Here is a 12,871-nt window from a genome sequence, read left to right on the forward strand (position 1 = left end):
ATACCTTTCATTATACATGGTTAATATACAAAATATCTCCACTTCCCCTGAGAAATAGTATATCCAAAATACACTTGCATATGTGAGGTACTGGGTTCAGTCCTCAGCATCACATAAAAATAAATAAATACAGATAGTGTGTCCATCTACAACAAAAAAATATTTTTTAAAATACACTTAGATGACATATATAAGTTGATTGAATAGAAGTGAACACAAATACATCTTCAAACTTCCAACTGTTTAAGAATATTTCACAGTATTGGTAATATGAAGAAAATGTTTAGATTTATTTTTAAATTTAAAATTCTTCTGATTGTTCTCCATTAAGGGGCCTTAGAGGTGAAAAGGTAATTAGACTACCACCAACAGAGATGTGTCTGGCACATTCTTGATGTCTCCTCTATCTGATTACTGAAGTTTAGACCAAATCAAGAAGGTGGCATTCAGTAATGACACTTCTATTATCAATAGTACTAATTGAGAAGGGTTAGTTTCTTGTGAGGTGTTATTTTGTGATAATATATTTTTTTCAGGGCTACTCATCAAAACATCTTGTGAGGTAATTGAAGACTCTTGTTCCTTTCTTTCTGCAACATCTAAAATTTCTCCTTTTGTTAATTCCATATTCATCATGGTTTATTTCAATTAAACCTTGTAATCTAGGACACTGAGCATCTTCTACTATGCTATTCCTGCTTTCAGAAATATTTGAAAACGAAATTTTCTTATCAACATGTTCACTTTTGGTGCTCTGCGAATCAGGATTCTCTGGTGTCATCATGTCTTAGAAGGTCCTCATCAGCCTCATTCTCCAGTATGGCTTTGCTGATGGACTTAGGTGTTCCATGTCTTTGAGAAAGACATTCAGAGGAAAGTACTGAGAATGATTTAACAGGACTCTTTAGTTCTGAAAAACCCAGCATGGAAAACTATTTTTTCAACTTCCTTTGATATTATAGGGGCTGTTGCCCCTATATTATAGGAGTGTTCTTCCTGTTTAATTTTCTCTCTTATTGCATTTTTTTTATGGCAGTGAGGTGGTTTCTAGCTGCAATCCTTCCACCATCATCCTGTTTGTGTTTACTTGCCATGCTTGAAACATTTTTTTTTTCCAGAAGACTATATTTGTGGCGTTATTGTTTTGCCCTCCAGATTCCTCGAGTTTGGTCAGATTGTTGAATTTTCAATTTACATCTTTCTGAAAACTCATGCCCCCAAATCCATCTAGATTTGCACAGGTAGTCTCCATTTTACTTCCTTAAATTCCTAATCATTCATCAGTCCTTCAAACTGTTTGAATCTTTCCTTAATAAGGAGTTTTGTTTGACCAACTGCTGTGCAAATAAGATCTTTAGCATCATCTGGAATGTCTGGTTCAAGCTTCCTGTCCCACTCAAGGCAATGTGAAGTCAGTTTTAGTTTCTGACTAGAATATTTCTGAAATATCATGTGTTGGCTGAGATATCTGACCTTCATTTAATTCAAATGATGAGACATTTTTATTGAAAGGCCATTTGAATTTTTAGTAGTAGCTTCATTTTGATTTAAGCTATGTTCTTGACTCAAAACTGTTAGAGAACCCAAATGACATTGTAATTTATTTGAATCTTGCTGGGCTGTCTTGGTAGAGTAAGTTTTACACTTTTGGGTCTAGATTTCTTTTGCTTCTTGAGTCTTATCACCTTCTGGTTTTAAAGGGTTCCAGGTATAAATGGGTGTAAGAAAGCATTGGCACTTGTGGGAGTCATGACTGTTACTTGATAGGTCTTGAAACCATCCAGTGAATGAAATATAAAATCATTAGGTGCAAAGGAATTCTTCTCTTTGGTTTTTGCAGGATTTTTCTTAGGTAAGTTTACCATTTTTGATAAGATTCCATCAGAATCCCTTCCATTTCTTGCACTCCTTTGTGAATCCTAAGTATCTTCTTCATTATCAAGATTAAAAGAAACAACCTTCTCAGGTTTTGTTTCTTTTTCACAGGTCTTCCTTTATTTGGTGCCTTTCTTTCAGGTTCATGTCATTAGTGGCTCTTGTGACTGGCTTTCTTATAGTGTTAGTTCAGACTGTTCTGACAGTCTGCATTGTTGCTTGAGAAACCGATTTGGTCATTCTCACTGATATGGGCACAACAGGCCACACAACTTTTTTCTCTTTGTCTAATACTTTCTTTTCTGAAGTCTGTCTTTGACCAGGTCTAATTGCTCAAACATCAATCCCATTCTCAATCTTAGTTCAATTTGGTCTTTGGCCTTTGATCTTGTAATCCATGCAGAAGATGGAAGAGCCCCCCCCCCTTTTTGGGCTCATTTTTCATAGCATTTTGATTTGATAAAAGAAAGCAAGATGCATCAGGTCTATAAAGACCCATTTTAAGTATTCCTCATTTAACTTTATCTCGCTGTTCTTTTAAATTTTTGAAGTTGGTTTTCTTTGTATTTTTGGAACATTTGTTTTTGTGATTCTTCACTTAGGACAATTTTCATTGACTGGCTTGATACTGGCCTTTTCTAAAGCAAGCTCTTGTGATGTCTCATCTAATTCAACAGGATATTCTGTCTACCCTACAAGATTGGAATATTGACATCTTTCAAACCAAAGTGTGTATTTTGTTGGTATTCCTTATGTCTGTTTTCTTTCTGTGACAGTGATTTCCTATGAGTAATTGTAGTTCTAATCATTTCAGGACTTAAATCCTGTCTGTGACGACTGGCAAAACATGTTTAAGACATCCTGAGACACTTTCTAGTGTGAAACTTCAACCACACTAAAAGTCCAAGAGTCCTCTGGGTCTGGACAACCCAAGTCTGGAAAGCGTTTAATCTTTTAATGTTTAGTTTATATCCATTTGATTTGAAGCGTGACTGATGATTTCCTCCAATCACAGTATTCCTAATGTGTGTAGTTTTAAAATGAAACCATATATAACTTCAGGAAAACTGCTAGAGACAATGTATGAATATTGCTAAGAATGCTTAAGCAAATATGAAAATGAAAACCCTTAGTTAAAAAGAGCTGAGGATATAGCTTCTTGTAGAGCAACCCCTGGCTTCAATCCCAAGTAGTGGAAAAAATATATGTGTGTGTATATATATATATATACATACATACATACATATATATTTTTTTTTGAAGAAAGTCAATTTTGGTATCCTTTGTTGATAGGACTGATGAAAGTACAAATAAGCAAATGAGGCAGTTGCAGAATTTAACAGATATTTTGTTTCCATTTTTAAAATAGACATTAATTATAAACCAGTCTATGCAGAGCATTAAGCTGGTTCTCTCTAAAGGATACAAAATTATTCATGTCCTTCAGGAACTTAAAAATCTAGGGGAGAATACTTAGCAGATGTGACGGAATGAATGTAGAAACATTAAAATGGGGAAAGAGGGGCTGGGGTTGTGGCTCAGTGGTAGAGTGCATGCCCAGCACATGTGAAATCCTGGGTTCTATCCTCAGCTCTACATAAAAATAAATAAATACAGTAAAGTTATTGTGTCCAACTGCAACTAAAAAAATATTTTTCAAAAATGGAGAAAGAGGTAAAATTACTACTTGATGATAATGCAAAACTTGAGTTCACTGAAAGTCTTAAAACTAATAAAGTCACTGGGTATAAAATTAATCACAGAAATCCAAAGCTTTTATTTACAGAATAGCCAATTAGAAGATAAAATAGAAGAAAAAGATCCATTTAATGTTAGAGCAAAGCAGAGAAAATACCTATGAATAAACAAGAAATAGGCAAAGGCACAAATATAAAACTTGTGTTTTACCTTAAAAGGTCAAACTCCTTGGATAAAAAGGCTTAATGTCATACACATGCTAGTTTTACAAATTTTGTGCAGTTTCAATAAAAATATCAGAATGTTTTTAAAAAAACTAGATAGCAGATTTCAAAGTTGCTACAAAAAAGAAGCAAGGATGGGGTGGGGTTTAGCTCAGTGGAAGAGTGCTTGCCTAGTGAGGCACTGGGTTCGATTCTCAGCACCACATACAAATAAATAACAAAGGTCCATCAACAACTAAAAACGAAGAAGAAGGAGAATAAAGAAGAATCATCAAAGCTAGCCAGCAAAACTAAAAAGCAGACCTACCTTATAAAATATTTAAACAGGCTTTTCAGTCACTGAAACAGTTTGGTACTGGCATATGACTACCCAGGATCATTAGATGACAATAAAAAGGTCAAAAATAGGTCCAGATATTAGTACAGGATTAGTACAGGATTTAGTACAGGATGAAGGTAACATTTCAACTCAGTGGGGAGAGCATGATCTATTTCATTAAAAGGTTGTAAAACACCTGGATAACTAAAAAACAAGTTTGGGTCTATACCTTATACCCAAATAACATCTAACTTTAAATGTGAATACTGACTGAAATTTTAAAATGCTCCAGAGAAGGCCAAGCTTGGTAGCTCATGCCTGTAATTCCAGTGACTGGGAGGCTGAGGCAGGAGGATAGCAAGTTCAAAGCCAGCCTCAGCAAAAAGGAGGCGCTAAGCAACTCAGTGAGGCCCTATTTTTCAATAAAATACAAAATAGTGTTGGGATGTCGCTCAATGGTTGAGTGCCCCCGAGTTCCATCCCCAGTACCAAAAATAAAAATACTCTGAAAAAGCCATGAGACAATTTTTAAAAGATTTTAGTGTGGCAAAGTCTTTCTGGATTTGATATAAATTCACAGTAAAACTTCACTATACATGTATTAACATTGATAAATTTTATTACTGAAATAAATGCATGGCTTTTTTTGTGTGTGTGTGGGTGGTGCTGGGAATCAATCAAATCAGCCTTGTGCATGCTGAGCATACACTCTACTGAGCTGTACCCCTTGCCTGGTAAAAAAAGCAAAAAATTACTTATGGCAAAAAGCACCATAAGTATAGTCTAAGAAAGAGTGATAAATTTGGAGTAAATATTTGCAAATCTTAATATATATATTGTTTAATATATAAATAATATCTATAATCCAATAAGAAGTCCAGAAACTCTAAAGGAAAAAGTCAAACTATAAACAGAATTTTCACAGGAAAGCATAAAAGTATTCAAACTAAAAAAAAAAAAAAAAAGTTCAACTTTACTACTAACAGAAGAAAACTATACTGAGACAGGTTTATAACCTATTTAAAAATTTATGTTAGTTTTATTAAACATTATTATGTTCTGGATATTATTGGTACAAAAGGGGAAAGCAAGTAATTTTGTTGAGAGAGGTGTGAACTAGAACAATCACTAAGGAATTGTGCGATGAATTCTGGATTTACTTACCCAACCACCAATTTACTTACTCTCCTAGTTTCAGAGATTGAAAAATGAATACGATGTTTCCCAGATTTTTTTTTAGTAGGTAGATTCTAGTTGCTAATTAGTTTTCCTCTGTAATATACTTTCTCAAGATTTAAAGGGCAGAAGTAAGGCATGTTCCTTGAATCGTGCAGGGTGGCAGGAAACATGTTTGTGTCACAGTGATCAAGCATGTGTCCTCCAGCATACTGGGTATGGAGAAGCAGTGGTGGGGGCAGCAGCTTCTTAATTTGATATTTGAATCCCTGGATTGTGGTAGATCTTTCTCCAGCTTCCCATGAGTGAGAGGTTATACTGGTGGCCTCTGATTTCTGGTATGATCCTTAATGATTCCTATCTCCACATTGGTTGTAGCTAGGGGTTATAGTTCCATTAGTGAATAAATTGTTTTACTATAGGATTCACTGTTGAAGGCTTAACCCAGGTTGCTAAACCCAACTCCTTCAACTGTCCAATTGCCTTCATAAACATGAATTCCAAAACAAGTGAATTGTTTTAAAATATCTAGAATGTACCTGATGTGGTGGCACACACCTGTAATTTCCGTGGCTTGGAAAGCTGAGGCAGGAGGATTATAAGTTCAAAGCCAGCCTCAGCAACTTAGTGAGACCCTGTCTCAAAATTTAAAAATGGACTGGGGATGTGGTTTAGTGGTTAAGTGGCTTGGGTTCAATCTCTGATACCAAAATAAATAAATAAATGAATAAAAAATACCTGGAGTCCTGTTTCTAACATTGAAAGTCGACTGATCTGGAAGGCAATTTGGCAAAAGCAGATTTGTAAAGGTATTTCCTTTGACCTAGCAATTTTACTTCTAGGAATATATCCTGTAAATATCCTCATATATGAAAGAAATGAGTTTGTATGATAATTTTTGATGCAGCGTTACTTGTAAATTAACCTCAGTAAGGGAATAGTAAAATAATAATAGCAATAATTTGTATATGTATTTAATAGGATTCTAGGTAGCTCTAAAAAAGAATGAAAAACTTCATGTATTTAAAAATAACATCCAATGATTCAAATGTATGAATTGCCAAGATCATTGTAATGTCATGTGTAGCTAATTTAAAAAAAAAAAGTGAGACCCTGTCTCAAAATAAAAAATAAAAATGACTAGGGATGTGGCCCAGTTATTAAGTACCCCTTGCTACAGTCCCTGGTACCCCAAAATAAAATTAAATTAAAAAGATAAGCTATAAGTAAAAAAAAAATAATAATAGGCATATTAAGTTTAAAATAATCTAGAGGCACAGTAATATATATTGATATAAAATTAATTGCACACACTTGAAGTATACAATTTGACAAGTTTGACCTTTGAAACAACTATCAGTAAAAATCGTGAACTCCTATCATCCCAAAAATTTCATCATATTTCTTTGTAATTCTCCCATCTCTGCTTTCCTTTACTATGCATTATTTTGATTTGTCTAGAATTTTATATAAATGGGTGTGCAAACTCAAGGGTAGATCATCTTTTTACATGTGCAAGGCCCAGTGTTCAATCCCCAGCACCCCCCCAGTATTCCATCTTTGTGAGCCTCTCTTCTTTCCTATTTTATAGTTAAATCTCTTGGAAGTTCGTGTTGGGACTTCCATGTTTTCCTGTTCCCTTCATTACTAACTTTTGCAGTCTTTGACCCTAACCCTACCACTCACTGAATTTAGCTTTTACTTAGGTCAATTATAACTTTTTTCATGATGTCTCTCTTTTTTTAAGTATTTTTTAGTTGTAGATGGGCATAATACCTTTATTTATTTTATGTAGTGCTGAGGTTTGAACTCAGTGCCTCACACATACCACTGAGCCACAACCCCAGCCCCCATGATGTCTCTCTTGTATTCCCACATTATACCCCATGACGTCCTGTCCAATCACCTTAAATTTATAACTTCTTCAGCACTTCCTATTCCTTTTAAAAGAGCGTAGTTTTTTTTTTTTTTTTTTTTTTTTTTTTTTTTTTTTTTTAGTTATTTGTTTTGCTTATGTGTATTTTCCCTGATTAGAAAATAAATTCAGGGAGGATAGGGATTTTGTCTGCTTGTTCACTGCTGTATTCATTATTCTATCTAGAATAATGACCAGAAAAATTTAGGCACTCATTAAGTAACTGTTCGATGGATGAAGTATGATTATCTATTTTCCTGTGTTCTATATTAGGCCAAAAACTCCTTTGAAGATAAAAACTATTGTTATGTCTTTATTACCCTGTTGGCTCAGTCTGGCCTATAGGTGAACATGAGTGTGATAAGTACATGTGAAGTTGCTGTGATACCCGTAATTTTTGTAAATGCTTCTAGATGATTTTTAAAGACCTTAAACAGTGGTTTTTAAGTTCTATTGCAATATTAGATCTCTATAGAGCCTGAAAGTAGGGTTTTGCAAGCAATATTTAAAACTGGGGGTAGCTCAGTGGGAGAGTGTTTGCCTAACACATGCAAAGACCGGGTTTCATCTCCAGCACTGAACCAAAATCCAAAATGAGCAAATAAACAAACAAAAACACACAAACAGCTTTTAGCTGGATGTGATAACATGTATTGTAATCCCAGCTACTTAGGAGTCTGAGATAGGAGGATCATAAATTTGAGTCAACCTGGGCAATTTACTGAGACCCTCTCTAAAAATAAAATTTAGAGTGGTGAGAAGATATGGTAGGACACTTTCTAGCCTGTGTGAGAACCTAGGTTTGAACTCCAGTACCAGTAACAGAAGGAAAAAAAAAAAAAACGATTTAAGTTGCCTTAAGGAAATTGTTCATGCCTTTAAATTGTATTATTTATTGGGATTCCTTCACTAGAGCACTACTGATAAAGTAAGTTTGAAGTGATAGCACAAACCAGAGACAGGGAAGAAAAGAAGTACAAAGATAGGGCAGAAGATATAGTCTTAATCTTGAGACATTAGGGGAGTTTCTATGCTGATACTTGTACCCCATTCCCAATAATATTGGTAGGGCTAGGAACTGAGCATAGATATATTTTTTAATTCTTCAAATGATCCTACTATGTAACCAAGGATTGAGAACCACAGGAATAATTAATGCTAGAGGAATGGGGCAAGTTACAGGGAAGACAAAAGCAAATCTGGTGAGAAGCAGAATGTCCCCCAACAATTGCTTAAGGTCAGAGTGGGTCAGAGTCAGACACTGTTATTGGGGTTTTGTAGCCATGACTAGTAATTGGGCTCAAACACTTGAGGGGACATAAGAGCAAGACCACATACTTAATGGTTAGTTTATGGGACACTAATAACAACTGAAAAATAAAAAGAACACTTCTTCCTTGAAGCTTTCTAAAAGGTTAATTATCAACCAGTTCTTTCAACCCTTAAATTACTTTCTGAGAGTGAATTAGAAAGAGGGCATGAATTCTATTAGAAGATTGTGGTACCACTGTAGATTAATTCTTCTTATTAAATGGTACCCTGTTGTTCATTTTTCACCACAAAGAAGCTAACTTAATCCTTGTTCTGAGCTTGCATATTGAGCAATTCTGGATAATTGCTTATAGAATGATAACCTTTAGAACAGGCACAATCCAACAGAGAAAAATTCATCCTTGGAATGTAATTTCAAATTCATAAAGTGAAACTTAGTGTCATGAAAAGAGAGTATATGAGTTTCATGGTGTCATATTACTATTCCTAAGGGAAATTTCCAATATTCTGTGATTCAATATAGACTCAGGATAAACATGTGACTTCTAGCTTTTCCAGAGGCATGCTAACAAACTTTGACTTGTTTGAAGACAAGAATGGTTTATCAAAGGTTATTTAATTTCAGTCACAAGTACCTTGTTTGTTAGTATTCTCTTTATGAAGAATACATTCCAATTATAAAACTCTCCATGTAAAGAAGGACATGTTATAATCCAGTTCTTTTTTTTTTTTAAAAAAAGGAATATTTTGTTGTTGTTGTTGTAGTTGGACACAATACCTCTACCATTTATTCATTTCTATGTGGTGATGAGGATACAACACAGCGCCTCACACATGCTAGGCAAATGCTCTACCTCTGAGTCACAACTCCAGCTCCTAATCCAGTTCTTTGTAAAGAGAAAAGGTCTTTTCATCAGACATATTGGAAGTATTTTTTTCCCTTCAAATTAATTTACTGTGAGTAAATTTGATGAAATGGTTTATTCCAAGAATTACATTTTTTAAAAAGCATTTTTTAATTGTAGGTGGACACAATAACTTTATTTATTTTTAAATTTGTTTTTGTAGTTGTAGACAGAATGCCTTTATTTATTTTATTTGTTTATTTTTATGTGTTGCTGAGGATTGAACTTAGTGCCTTACATGTGTTAGGCAAGCCCTCTACCACTGAGCTACAACTCCAGACCTCCAAGAATTACTTTTTAAATTCTTTTTTTTAAATACTTATTTTTATATGGTGCTGAGGAATCAAACCCAGGACCTCTCACATGCTAGGCAAGCGCTCTACCACTGAGCCACAACCCCTGCCCCCTTTTTAAATTCTAAAACAAAAGAATTAAATAAAAGTTGACTTTGACAGAAATGGATGCTGCCTTGTTTCTTCTGCAAGTGCGTAGACTTTTCATTTTGTAGTGATTTGTGTTCCCTGATATGCTTTATCTCATGCTTGACTGATTGCAAGTGTGCAGGGGGGTTAAGTGTGTTTGCTATTGGCAATTTAGCATTAATTGTAATACGCTGTAATCCAAATTACAATCTGTCATTTCTAGTCAAATTGTGAAGCACTATAATTGTATTTTAGAGTTCCACTGCCATTGATTATAGCTACCTCATTTGTGTTTTAATATACCATGACGAATTTGTGAATGGAAATACAATCTTGTAACAAGCCAAGAAACAAGTATTGTTTTTCTATTATAACAGCAAGAAAATTATTTCTTAACAAATGAAAAGAGGAGATGCTAAGACAGTAAAGAGGATTCATTTAAGGATGAAAAAAGACTTCAATTTTCCAGCAGTGCAAAAAAATAAATGAATCATAGATATTTAGAGGACATGTTTTTTTAAAATGTTTTTATCAATTGTTGATGGATTTTTATTTTATTTGTTTATTTATATGCAGTGCTGAGAATTGAACCTGGGCCTCACACATGCTAGGCAAGCGCTCTACCACTGAGCCACAACCCCAGCCCTAGAGAACATTTTTAAATGAGACATTATAAAATATTTTCTAAATTAACATTATTTTTGAAATCTATCCATGTGTATACAAATTGCTCTCATTCATTCATTTGAATTGCCATATAGTAGTACTCTGGAGCTTATTCTGAAGAAAGTCCATTCTTTTCATGGTGGTCATTCAGATTATTTGTAAATTTTTACTGTTATAAATCATGCGCAGGGCTGGGGTTGTGGCTCAGAGGTAGAGCACTCACCTAGCATGCATGAGGCACTGAGTTTGATCCTCAGCACCACATAAGTAAAATGAAGACATTGTGTCCACCTATAACTAAAAAAAGATAATAATTTAAAAAAATAAAAAAATAAATCATGCTGCAGTAAACATTCCTCTACAAGTCTCTTCATAGATGTAAAATATTTAAGAGGAAACAGAAGTGAGATTTCTAGGTTGTATGTACGTACATCTTCTATTTGGTATTGCCAATTGGTTCCTCAAAATTATTATTCAAATTTATACTCCCATTAGAAGTATAATTTATTTTTCTATATCTGTGTATAATTTATTTTTCTAATCTATATCAGACTTAATTTTTTTTTGCCTATTTGATGAATGAGAAATGGTCTTACCATTTTGGGTTTAATTTTACTTTGTCTGGTTAATGAGGTCAAACATATTTTCATGCATTTATTGGTCATTTGAACCTCCAGTTCTGTTAATTGTCTAAATTTTTCATTTTTCTGTTAAAAATATTTGTCTTTTTAATTATGAGAGTCTTTTATAAGTTCTGGATACTAATTTTTTTATTGTTTGTGTATTTGATTTATACATTCATTCACTCAAATAATTTGTTGTGCTTCTATTATCTGCCAGGTACTGATTTTGGTCCTGTAGACGCAGCAATTTACACAAAATAAACAGACCAAAAAAATCCCTGCCTGTTTATATATTCTTCAATCTAATTGAAGTGAAAGAACCTACACAAATAGAAATACAATATGAGAAATAAATTATATGAAGGAAAAACAGGTTAAAGGCAGTTGTGATTGGTAAATAGGAAAGTTCCCTCTGAAGCGGTAACATTTGTGCAGAGGCCTGAATGTAGTGAGAGAATTACCTTTACTGAGGCCGAAGGCTCCTGGATGGAAGGAATAGCAAGTTTCAGGACAACAGTTAGGACCATGTTCGACATATTTGAAGAACAGCAAGATCAGTGTGGCTCTCAACTAGTGATAGGAAGTGAATTTGGAGAGAAAGTTTGCATAAGGCCATGGTAAGGACTTGGGAATTTTAAGTGCAATGGGAAGTCCTTGGAGATTTTTGGCAGAATGATGAGGTCTGCCATACATTTTAGAAGGATCACTCAGACCGTCAGTGGAAAATATATAGTGAGGCAAGCCTAGAAACAAAGCAAGAGAAGTATAGGTAGTGCTTTGGGTTAGGATGGTGGCAACTGAAGTCATGAGATGTGATTCAGAATATATTTTATAGCAGAGAAAAGATTTTCTGATCCGAGAAGAGGGTGAGAGAGAAACAGAAATTTAGATCAACTACAAGGTTTTAGATCTAAATAGTTGAGTGAATATTGTCCCTGCATATATTCATTATTTCATTGATTCAAAGACACACATGTGTTCTGTGAAATTAGAAGTCAGTTTACAAATGATGGCGACTTATAATCACTGTCAGTCAAAGAGCAATGTAGTTTCATTGACTTCATAAATTCGGTCATAGTTGCTATGCTGTCATCATTTCAACTGAATGATGTACATTGTCAGTATTGTATATGTTGACTTTAATTGCCATTAAATGACTTTTTTTTTTAAAGAGAGAGAGAGAGGGAGAGAGAGAGAGAGAGAGAGAGAATTTTAATATTTATTTTTTAGTTTTCGGTGGACACAACATCTTTATTTTGTATGTGGTGCTGAGGATCGAACCCGGGCCGCACGCATGCCAGGCGAGCGCACTACCGCTTGAGCCACATCCCCAGCCCAAAATGACTTTTTAAAAGAAGACTGTGATTCATCATTGGAACTAAATTTATTTGGTATCTAGATAGGGTCAAACAAATCAACAAAGCAATAATTGGTTTTATTGAAGTAAATGTTTACTTTGGAGGACTGAGCATAATTCTTTATTTTTTCAGCAACAAATGGCCAAGGACTTTACTGGGATCTAAGTGATAGAGACAACCACAAGTTAATGAAGTTATGTTCTTTCTTCTTTAAAAAAATCTATGTGCACAACAATTGCGTATCACATTCCAGTTCATATAACTGAGGGTTGAAGAAATTGGCACTTTGTCCAGAATGGATGCAGGAAATGTCTAAGTGACAAGAATTGGTGGAACTGATTTATATGTCATGCAGAATTATTAAGGCATTGAGTCTTAATTAAATCGGTAGCATTTTTCCTTTTCTGGAGTTTTAAGT

General features: G+C 34.3%; 1 pseudogene; it reads right to left on the minus strand.

The window, feature by feature from the left end:
* Positions 1-301: 301 nt before the first annotated feature.
* On the minus strand, positions 302-2,735 carry LOC143397100 (disks large-associated protein 5 pseudogene; annotated as a pseudogene).
* Between the last annotated feature and the right edge of the window lie 10,136 nt (positions 2,736-12,871).

This window comes from Callospermophilus lateralis, chromosome 4, assembly GCF_048772815.1.
Source record: "Callospermophilus lateralis isolate mCalLat2 chromosome 4, mCalLat2.hap1, whole genome shotgun sequence".
In the NCBI taxonomy this organism is placed as follows: domain Eukaryota; kingdom Metazoa; phylum Chordata; class Mammalia; order Rodentia; family Sciuridae; genus Callospermophilus; species Callospermophilus lateralis.